This window comes from Canis lupus, chromosome 18 (genome assembly GCF_003254725.2).
Source record: "Canis lupus dingo isolate Sandy chromosome 18, ASM325472v2, whole genome shotgun sequence".
Lineage (NCBI taxonomy): Eukaryota > Metazoa > Chordata > Mammalia > Carnivora > Canidae > Canis > Canis lupus.
In genome coordinates, this window is record NC_064260.1 from 5,095,986 (window position 1) to 5,108,000 (window position 12,015).

The following is a 12,015-nucleotide window of genomic DNA, read 5'->3' on the forward strand; positions in this document are numbered from 1 at the left end:
AAGAAAAACAAAACAAAACAAAACAAAACAAAAACCCAAGTGAAGAATCCTGGGTGGTGCAGTAGACTGGTATGAACAGGAGCCATGACCACTGCAGAAATGCTTCTCATCAGCTGCCCATTCCCTGGAGATCTGGAGGCCTGGCCCCATGGGATAGGTGAAGGATTAGTCTCAGCTTATCCATTTTATTGCTGGAGAAGCCAGAAAACATTCCCAGATCATTTATTCCACTTCCTCCAAGATGTTATGGAAGCCTGAAGCTGGGCTGAAAATAACAGCTCCATGAGAAATGAGACATTTTTCCTGTGAATGTGCATTCTTTCTACATCTAGATGGACGATAGGCAACAGATGATTCCTCACAACATTTCTTTGTACCGTGGGTCACTTAGTTCTAATTTCAACAGATAGTTAATAAGCTGGAAAATCCAAGCACAATACCATGAGCAGGACAGGAGACACTGAGATCTGCCTGGAAGAAGCAGGGACGTACCCAGATGAAGGGGACCCACCAAATAACCAGATGGCAGGAGCTTCTTGGCGGCGTTAGAAACAGAAGCTGGGTATCGTATATACGCCAAAACAAGTGAGGGATAAAACAACAGTTAAGGGAAAACAATGGTAAACTAAATGCAGAATTGAAGGAAAAATAAAAGCTAACATTCAAGTTAGAAGTAGTTGATAATATAGAGGATCGAATCAGCCTTATGACAAAAAAACATGTGAATCAAGGTTCACAATAAAAGGGCACTTGACGGGATGAGCACTGGGTGTTATACTATATGTTGGCAAATCAAACTGCAATAAAAAAAATATACACACAAAAAAAGGGATGCAGAGAAGATGACAGAGGGAATGGAACATATGAAACTTGTGGGATAGAGAAATGTCAATAAATAGGTGAAAAACAATAGTTAAGTTTAAAAGAAAGCCTCTCATATCTGAAACAGGTATCCCACTCCAACTTCTGGTCAAGTTGGATGCAGAGAAGCTTATTTTCTGAGTGAATGTGGAGAAAAAGGAGCAGTGTGCAGAGAGGCATCACGGAGGAATGATTGAAATTACATGTTTTCAGGACTTGAATTTAAGCTCCTTGAATTATCAGGTTGCAAAGCCTTGTTTTTGTATTTTTGTTTTGTTTTGTTTTGTTTTTTGCTTCTGTCCTTATTAACTCATTTGTAAAAGGGACACAATGGCACTGATTTCATAAAATCGAATGTGTTACCTCTTTTATTTTATTTTATTTTATTTTATTTATTTTATTTTATTTTATTTATTTTATTTTATTTTATTTTATTTTATTTTATTTTATTTATTTTATTTTATTTATTGGAGTTCAATTTGCCAACATATAGCATAACACCCAGTGTTACCTCTATTTAATACATATAACAGTGTCTGACACATAGTATTAAATAAATATTAGCTCTTATGATTTGAGGAATCAGTGTTCAGCTTCAGAGGGAAAAAGATTTAGCTGGTAGCTGCTAATTTAGCATTCCATTGCCATCAATGCTAAAATCGGTGAGCGTTCCAGCTGGACATGGGCTTAAACTATTTATACATTGGGTTCTGGTATTGTTATTAAGGGCTATCTTTACAATAATGACACTAATTATTCCTATCATTTTATATATTTTAATGAGCATTTCAGATAAAGTAAGTTAAAAAGTTATTGTCTTCTCCTAGGCTAATCCAGACTTTTCAAGTCAAGATCTAAGCAAAACAACAGGTAGGGATACTTGTCTTTATTGTGTTATTATCCTTTAAAGATACTATCATAGTCTCCTTTAAATATCTTTCCCAGAATTGCATTTATCCACACTTTTCTTCTCCTATCAATAAAGAGCCTTTTGCTCTATGATGCAATAGTTAATAAGTTAAGTCCTTTCCACGTGGTTTTCAAGTGAGAGAATCACCCTCAAGTACCAAGGAATGGCACAAAGGAAATAAACATTTTTTTAAGCTGGAACATTTTAGCTACTACGCAGATAAATGAACAATGAGTAATCTTGTTGGTCTGTATAGCTGAATGCGCATATTATTATCAAATTCCACATTCAGATATCTTTTAAGACCAAATATCTTTTCCTGAATACATTGGCTTCTGTCCAGATCTTAACACAGCTTACTTAATACATTCTGTTTGCCAACACTTTTATCAATCGTACTAGTTAACATAAACCTTTATTATTACTCATAAAATTACTGAGACTTGATATTTATTTAGCCATCTTACCATGACCATGAATTCCACAAGGTGACTATCTGTTGCATAAAGAAATATTCATTTTACTATGCCCTGTATTTACTACCCTCTTAATTTCCCTTAGTGTCTCTATGACAAACTTTATACTCAGGCATTTGGAATGTCACACTCATTCATCGTGTTGCTCATAATTCATTTATAAACCAGAATAACATTCATGCTCTTGCCAGTCGCTGGAGTGCTGCCCTAGACCTTAACAGGTTTAAATGCCAAATTTTAAAACCACAATTAAAATATTTCATCACCTCATGAGGCTGAACTCTTCCTTTTTTATAAGTGCTTTAGATAATGTGGCTCTTTTTGCCATCTTCTGCACATTTTGTTTAAGCACACTAACAGATAAGATGATTCAAATAATCATTCATTTAGATGTGAAATTATGCTTAAAATAATCAAAGTAAACAGATTTACACTACATTTCAAAAAATTGTATCTATGCAATTTACCTAAGCTCTTCTCATCTCATCTTTATTACAAAAAATTATCCTGACTTAATGGAGAATTAAGAAGTTATACTCTAAAATGTGCACTGCTACAACTTCTTGGTAATTTTTTCTCATTATTTTCAAATATTCCTCCATCTTCTTATGTTTGTTCCTATGATTTTTACTATGAACTCAAAATATTTATAAATAAATAACAATGTGAATTAAACGCCCGTGTTTGTGAAAACACTGTTGTAAAAATTAATATCCATTTATATCTTCTTGTATGAGGACATACATTGTTCATACTGTTGTTCTTATTTTTTCTATCTCTTTATTAGTAGCTTTATTGAGATATAATTCACATACCCTACAATTCATCCATTTCAAGTCTTAAATTCAATTGATTTTAGTGCATTCACAGAATTGCACAACTGTCACTATAATTACCTTGAGAACATTTTCATCACTCCAGAAAGTCATAAGTAATCATTCCCATTCTCCCTCAAGCTCCCAGAGGAAGAATAGGACATGTGGTGATGGAAGCAGAGAGTAAGAAGATGCAGGGAAGGGGCCATGAGTCAAGGAACCCATGTAGCATATAGAGCTTGAAAAAAAACAAGGAAACTAATTCTCGCCTGGAGTCTCCAGAAAGGAATGCAGCTTTGCTGACCACTGGAATTTAGCTCATTGAGATATATATCAGACTTCTGACCTATAGGACTGAAAGATAATACGTTTACTTTTTTAAGCCACAAAAATCGATGGTAACTTATTACAAAAGCAATAGAATACTATACTAGTCTATAGAAGAAAATTAATTTTTGTATATTGATCTTGTATCTTGCAACCTTGCTTTACTTACTTATTTGTTCTAACAGATTCTTAGTGCATTCTGTAGAATTTTCTATAACAAGATCATATTATGTTCAAAGATTTTCTTAGTTATCCTATCTAAACCTCCAGCATAATCATGAATAGAAGTAGCAAAAGTGACATCCTTATCTCGTTCCTGAGCTTAGAAATAATCGTTCGGTCTTTCACCATTAAGTATAAAGTTAACCGTGGGCTTTTTGTAGATGTTCCTTACTAGGTTGAGAAAGTTCCCTTCTAATCCTAATTTATTACACACTTTTCTCATGAAAGAGTGCTGGATTTTTTCAAGTGTTTTTTTCTGTCTATTGAAGCAATCAAGTGTTTTTGCCCTGTGTTTTGAGGGTACCTGGGATTTCTTGTAAACAGGTATGGTAAGATATGCAGACTTGAGGGGATCCCTGGGTGGCGCAGCTGTTTAGCGCCTGCCTTTGACCCAGGGCGCGATCCTGGAGACCCGGGATCAAGTCCCACATCGGTCCCCCTGCATGGAGCCTGCTTCTCCCTCTGCCTGTGTCTCTGCCTCTCTCTCTCTCTCACTGTGTGACTATCATAATAAATAAATAAAAATCATTAAAAAATATTGAAAAAAAAAAGATATGCAGACTTGGAAGTGACTGCTATGAAGGAATAAGTTTGCTCACAGTTCCCTAGAAACAGGAGGCCTAGAATGTATGCAGGGCCACACAAGGGGACACCAAGGTCAGTAATGAGGCAGGAAGAGTTCAGGAAAAATGTTGGTAAGAGACTTCATTGTCGTATATACAGGAAGGAATGGGCTAGGCAGGATAATCAGGTTTAAGATTGACTAATTTGAATAATTTCAGTGGGCTCTGGAACATAGGGAATATCTCTAGTTGTCTGGTACCTGCCCCTGAGGTGATTAGGGCAGGGAGATAGTACCCATGGGTTTGACAGCCAGATAAAAGAGGTGTGTGAGGGGGTGGCCTTTGGATTGATTGGCTTGCATATGAAAAGCACACTTACAGGCAAGTTGTTATTTCTAGGAATTAGCTAACCTTGGGGGTGGGGGGCAGTATCTACAGAAGCAGCAAAGCCCCAGATGGCAAAGCACAAAAAAGCAGAACAACAAAAAAGACATGCTTAATACACTGTGTATTCCAGTGAAATGGTGTTTTACATCAATTAACTTTTTAATGTTAAACCAACATTGTCCTCTTGGGATAAATTCCATTTGATCATGATGTATGATCCCTCTTATATGTTGCTGTATTTATTAGTTTTTTAAGGGATTTTTGTATCTAAGTTTCTAAAAGATACTGTTCTACAGCTTTTCTTTTTTTTCTCTTTTTTGGGGGTTTTAGCAGAGGAGAGTGGTTTGTTTGGTTGATTTTTGTTTGTTTTTTCCCTTGGGATGCCTTAGCCTGGTTTTGTTATCGGGGTAATGATAATCTCATCAAATGAGTTGGGAAGTGATCCCTAGTCTTTAATTTTTTTGCAGACATTGTGAAGAATTGATATTCATTCATCTTTAAATATTTGGTACAATTCACTTATGAATCCATCAAAGTCTAGGCTTTTCTTTGCGGGAAGTTAACAAATTAACAGTTCAATCTCTGTTTTATGGGCTTAATCAGATTTTCTGTCTTTCTTGAGTCAATTTCAGTTCTTTGGGTCCCTTTTCGGTATTTTCCCGTGCTGAAATATTTTCAGTCAAAGTTTAAATTATTACGTTATTACATGAAAGTTTTCAAACTTAAACACAATTGTATAAACATTTCTCAAATAAGTTGTATCTAATTTATATTTGGTGTTATGTCCTCTCTCAGTGAAACACAGTGGGAGACTATGCAGACGGGAGAATCAAGCTTAGAGTTCCTTCAAAACAAAACTGCAAATATTTATTAAGTTGTTTCAAATGAAACTGCCTTTTACAAGAGTGAAAACTTGACAAAGGTTGTCAATTTCATATGTTTGACCTTATTAGTTACCCTAAAAACATGTCTATCTTGATCTGTTAAAATCCTTTCCTTCCCGTTGGCTGTTGCTATTGTCTTACTTTACTCTGCTAAGGTATTTGAATACCCACACAAACACAAGTGTTACTTCAGACTCCTTAGTCTTCTAGTTTTTCTCCTTCTGTACCAAGTCAATCTTTAGTTACTATAGATTCTTACACTCTAACATGCCTCCATGTCTTTTGTCTGACTCCTCTGGACACTCACAACATGGTTTTGGTTGAAGTCCATGTTTTTTTCTCCTTTGGATTATTTCTCCTATTCATTCCCTCTTCCATCGCCTGAAATCCCTCCTCTTCTCCACAAATTGAGAGATTATTCTTCTCTTAATATAAAACATATACTTCCATCTGCTTCAAAAATCTTCACTAAGACTTCCAGGGAAGATGGCAGAGTAAGAGGACTCTAAAGTCACCTTATCCCATGCCTACAACTAGATACAATCAAATCAGTAAAGATAATCCAGAAAATGATCCAAAAAAAGGAAAAGCACACTTCACAACTCACTGTAGAGGAAAGGCCACATCGAAGAGGATAGGAAGTGCAGAGACATGGGTGGGGGTTGTGGGGGGACCTGTACCTTGAAGGTCTGGCTTCCAGGTAGAGGAGCTACAGCAAGGAGAGGGGCAAGAAACCCACTATCACCCTGAAGAGCCTGGATGAGAAGGACAAATCCCCACAGCATTTAGCTTTGAAAATCAGAGAGGCTAAATTTTGTGAGTTCTTAACAACCCGTGGAACTTAAAGCCTAGAACTCTAAAAATTAGAATGTTCAACTCTGAGAGATCCCAGAGGGTGAATAGAAGCTGAGTCCATGCCTTTAAGAGAGAACACAACAAACACGCCTCGGAGTTAACAGTGTAGAAAGAGCAATTTGACACATGCCTGGGGCATAAGAGAGGGAGTTAGTTATTAGTCTCAGAGTTTACTTAAGGACTTCTCCAGGAACAACAGAGCTGGCAGGCATCATTTCCCTCCCCCACCCCCAGTATAATCAAATAGCCACCTGTGGGAACAAACACAGCAGAGGCATTCACTACCTAACTTGGTTACACCACACCCCGGCCCCTTTAGCCAGGCCTGCCTCAGACCTAGCAAGGCAAGTCCCATCCCCTAGAAAACCAGCACAAACCCTACAAAAACTGGATCTCTTGAACTCCTGTAAAGGACACATGCACCTTGTTAAAATTGCACCCCCCCCCCCACACACACACTCAATTTGTAGAGCCACTCATGATGCCCCAGCCTCTGCAGCAGGTATGCATCCCCTGCACCCTTGTACTTCAGTGCTTTGTGGAGTGGCCCAGCTGGGTCAGTTTCAGTAGCAGCTGCACATCCCCCGTGAAAGAGGACCAGCTCCACCTTGTTAAAAATGCATGTGCCACCCACTGCTTTCAAGATCAAGAGACATAGCTGACACAAAAACAGACACAGACAGGCAAAACAGGGAGACAGAGGAATATGCCCCAAATGAAAAACAGAACAAAATCATAGCAAAAGACAACAAATTCAGAAAGACTGAAGTCATATTATACATTTTTTCTTTTTTTTTTTAAGATTTTATTTATTTATTCATGAGAGACACAGAGAAAGAGGCAGAGACACAGGCAGAGAGAAAAGCAGGCTCCACTCAGGGAGGCTGATGCAGGACTTGATCCCAGGACCCTGGAGTCAGGACCTGAGCCGATGCTCAACCACCAAGCCATGCAGGTGCCCCTGAAGATCCCTTAAAAAGTTAAAAGTAGAACCATCTTATGATTCAGTAATCTCACTACTAGATATTTACCCCCCCAAAAATACTAAAACTAAATACTAATTCAAAGGTATACGTGCACCCCTATGTTTATTGCAGCATTATTTGTAGTAACCAAATCATAGCAGCCCAACTCTCCATCAAGAGATGAATGGATAAAGAAATAGTATACAATAGAATATTACTTGGTCATAAAAATGAATGAATCTTGCCATTTGCAACAACATGGATAGGGCTAGAGAGTACAATGCTAAGTGAAATAAATCAGAGAAAGACATGTGGAATTTAAGAAACAAAACAAATGAACAAAAGATAAATAAAGAGAGACCAAAAAAAAAAAAAAACCCTGACTTAACAATGAAGAACAAACTGATGGTTACCAATGGGGAGGTGGGTGGAGGGACAGGTGAAACAGGTGATGGGCGTTGATGGGCAAGTACGCTTGTCTTGATGAGCACTGAGTACCATACAGAACTGTTGAATCACTGTATCGTACACCTGACACTAATGACACTAATGTAATGCTATATGTTAACTATACTTGGATTAAAACTTTAAACTTAAAAAAAAAGACAAAGCAGGGGTTTGGGTCCCACTGGCTTTTTTTTTAAATTTATTTATTTTTTTATTTTTTTTCCACTGGCTTTTCTTGATACCCTGGTGAGAGAGGAGAGCTGAGCCAAAGTCAGAGGCCTCGTATCTGTAGAATGAAGACCCATGAACACAGAGAATCTTGTTTGATTTGTTTACCAATGAGCCCTCATGCCTAGAACTGTGTTTGGTAACATGGTAAGTGCTTAATAAATATTTGTTGAATGAAAAATGCGCACATACACACATACATATAGATATACATTCACACATACATACATACACAGTGCATCCATATATACACGCATGCATATGTATACATATGGACACACAGACATACATGCACATATACATTCACATATCTACATATATACACACAGACATATGTGTATACACGCATACACATACACACACACAATCATCTTCACTGACTATAGAATGTAGTCCAAGTCTACTTGAAATTTTCCCTTCAATGCCTTTCCCTTGCCTGGGTCTGCTTTCTGTACCTTTTTGTTCTCTAAATTCCAGTGGTCACAAGTTACTTCTGGTGCCTGAGTCCTTTATGATTCCACTGCTCATTTTTACTTGACTGCACAGGATGTCTTCCATGCTCATATGTTAACTGTTAGCTCAAATATCTAAAATGCATGTATGTACACTCTCCTGCCATCCCTTCTACCCCTATAAAAGTTTATCAATCACCTACATATCTCCATTCCACCCTGTACAGGTTCTATCATAAAAACTACAACATGTTCTTTATAAAACATATGAGTGCGCACACAGTCCGCCTTCCTGTTTCAGATTCTAAGCTCCTTCAAGCCAGGAACATGCTCGATTGGTATAATTTTACTTACTGTTTATAATTTGATAAGAGTTACAAAAATCTGAGAAGACAGACTTACATATGCAATAATGAGTTGCTTTTGTCGTTTAACAAACAAAAAGCTTCAGCAAACAAATGTGTTTTCTTAACAATGGAAGTGTGCAGAGGGATTACACAGAAGCCCTGAAGGGAGGGGAGGGCTAATGGAACATATAAGTGATAATCAGTGAATAAAGTTATTAATCAAGGAAATAATTTTCACCAAAAGGAATAAAGTAGGCCAAGAACTTTTTTTTTTATTTTATTAATTTATTCATGAGAGACACAGAGAGAGAGGCAGAGACAGAAGCAGGCTCCCCACAAGGAATCTGATGTGGGACTGGATCCTGGACCCTGGGATCATGACCTGAGCCGAAGGCAGACGCTCAACTGCTGAGTCACCCAGGCATCCCAAGTAGGCCAGGATTTGAATGGGATCTATGTTATTTTGAACCCAATATGTACCAGATACATTATATTTTGTTTGTTCACACTTAATACAAAAAAATTCTTATAGGGTGAGTAGATTTTTCTCAGGTTAGCTGTAAAGTGTGATAGTTAATGATAATTCAAGGACTGCTTTAAAGAAAAAAAAAAGCTTCTCAGTTTTATTTGTATTTTGTGCAGGCTTGGTCGTCATATGTTACCTTAAAGGAAAATGTCTTAAAATTGTAAATATCATTTTTCTGTAATATTAAATTATGAAGACTCCGAATATCATGAGAAAATTTTATTCATTAAAACAAGTGACTTCCCCAAAGTAAGTTATTAAATAGGAAAAATAACCAGGTGTGTCTCATTCCAAATTCTGTAGCACCTCCCCCTGCATTCTCCTGGGCTAGATTTAGGCATTTGTTATAGAGGGAAGGGGATCATGGATAGAGCAACTTCTGGCAAAATTAATCATCAAGTTTGTAACATATTACATGTCACTAGTATACTTTAGATTAATTCCCATATAATAGAAGGGTTTGCATTGGCAAACTATGGATACTGCTTCTCCTGGCGGATGGGTTAATGGGCCTGGAGAAATGCTTCACAACATAATTAGAGCAGAGAATCCATCCTGAGGGTATTTGCAAGCTACATTCTTTCCATTTGTTGGGTAGGGAACCAAAAGTCAAGTACTCTCCTTAGACTGTGAGGCTCTGTCCTCTGGGTTCCACCGGGCTACTGTTGTTCCCTGAGGAATTTAGGCAGGTCACACTGGAGTGGTGCAAATTTCACAAAAGCTTATGGGGTGCTGAGAATAACATTGTCAAGACCCGAATAATTGGGTCCCACCAACTAGGGGTTATATATGCTTGGCCCTTTCAAGTCCTCTTTCTTGGTTTGACTCTTTCATTACTAAAACAGTGAGAATAATTTGTACTTTACCTATTTCTCAAGACAGATGTGAAGATTAAATGGGAAATTATGCATAAGTGTCTTGGAAACTATAGCTATCTTTCCAATATTAGGTGTTATTATGTAGAGCAGTTGAATAAAAGATTAAATTTCAGTAAAGGCAAAGTCAGTCACACAGCATGAAGAACATGCAGCTGTAAAAGATTATACCAGAGAGAGTAGACATCAAATGTTTTCCCTAGATTAAATGTAGATTGTACTTTTAAGCCTCTTAAACATCATTTAATCCTTCTATGTTTTAAATAAACTATTTCATTTTCAAAATAATTGTTCTTTGAAGTGAATGTGAAAGATAAAAAAGAGAGAGAGAGAGAGAGAGAGAGAGAGAGATACCCAGTTTATATAAGATAATAGAAAGTACCTGTATCTAAATGCTGATTTAAAATGCTGAGGCTGGGCAGCCCGGGTGGCCCAGCAGTTTAGCATCGCCTGCAGCTCAGAACGTGATCTTGGAGACCTGGGATCAAGTCCCGTGTCGAGCTCCCTCTGTGGAGCCTGCTTCTCCCTCTCCCCCTGCCTCTGTCTCTGCCTCTCTTTGTGTGTTTCTCATGAATAAATAAATAACATCTTTAAAAATAAATAAATAAATAAATAAATAAATAAATAAATAAATAATAACTAGAAAGATGCTGAGGCTATTCCCAACCTACATGGATTTATTTTTAATTGTATTTATTTATTTGAGAGAGAGTGGAAGGAGGAGCAGAGAGAGAGGGAGTGAGAGAATCTCAAGTAGACTCCCCACTGAGCATGGAGCCTGACACGAGGCTTGATTTCATGACCCTGAGGCCACGACCTGAGCCTAAATCAAGAGGAAAATGCTTAACTGACTGAACCACCCAGGTGCCCCTATATGAGTAGTTTTTTTTTTAACAACATACTAATATTTTTCTAGAGTTTTAAACATGTCCATGTGCCTTTAAAATTCCATGTGAATTTTCATTTAATGGCTACAGAAAGTTCCTATAATGCACATTTGACTTCTCTTCTTTTATTTTTTGTTTAATACCTGTCCTCCCTTCCCTTAGCCAGCTCCAGTTTCAGAGAACTTTACTTTACCTGAGCCCATTGTTTTTCATCACTGTCCATTCTCTGCATATGGTTTCATGGTATCGTTCGGTGGAGAAATGTACTCCTATATGTACCTGATGGAGTTCAGGACACACCACCCGAAAGATGCTGTCTTGGCATATTAAATGTGCAGTTTCTCAAGGAGTTTGAGAAAACAGCAGACAAGAAGGTCACGTTGACCTTCCTCACCCCTTTGTTTTTCTTCCCTGAAAGCAGAAGATAAATCTCCTTGAAAGTTACCATCTCTGTACCGGGAGGAAGAAGATGTCCTCAGCACCAGAGACAGAATTTAGGGCCAAGAAGATTGTAAAAGCAAAAATTGTTACTTCTTCATCATTTTACCACCCCTAACTCAAGCTCTTACATCTTATCGATCCTTCACAAATTTATTGTTTCACTGTCTGAAAGGTATAAAATCAGCCTGCTCTTTTCAGTTCTTTGAGTCTCATATCATGGGGGGGGAGGGGGGCTTCCTCATGTACACATGTAATTAAATTTGTTTTTCTCCACTTAACTTGTCTTTTTACTACAGGAGGGTCTCTGCCAAGAATCTAAAAAATTAGAAGGAGAATTATTTTCCTTTTTTTATATATCCAACTCCTGCCTGGATTTCCTGTTGACGTAGATAAGAGATTGAGGTCAGAGAGACAAGCCCCTATCCTCCCCCCTTCAACACACACACCTGGCTCATTCTGTAAGGGCAGCACTGAGGGTCTCCCTCTTTCCCACCTCACACTGAATGCTTCAATCCCCATCATTCCCATTAAAATAAACAATGAAGTT

At 37.6% G+C, this 12,015-nt stretch overlaps 1 long non-coding RNA gene across 1 annotated transcript in view; it reads left to right on the top strand.

Annotated features, from left to right (window-relative positions):
• LOC112661309 (uncharacterized) overlaps positions 1 to 11,681 on the top strand; it is a 29,738-nt gene extending 18,057 nt beyond the window's left edge. Inside the window, exons 2-4 of the long non-coding RNA XR_003137594.2 lie at positions 1,689 to 1,731; positions 7,964 to 8,087; positions 11,449 to 11,681. This is a non-coding gene — a long non-coding RNA (uncharacterized LOC112661309). The remainder of the gene's footprint in view (positions 1 to 1,688; positions 1,732 to 7,963; positions 8,088 to 11,448) is intronic.
• The last annotated feature ends 334 nt before the right edge of the window (positions 11,682 to 12,015 follow it).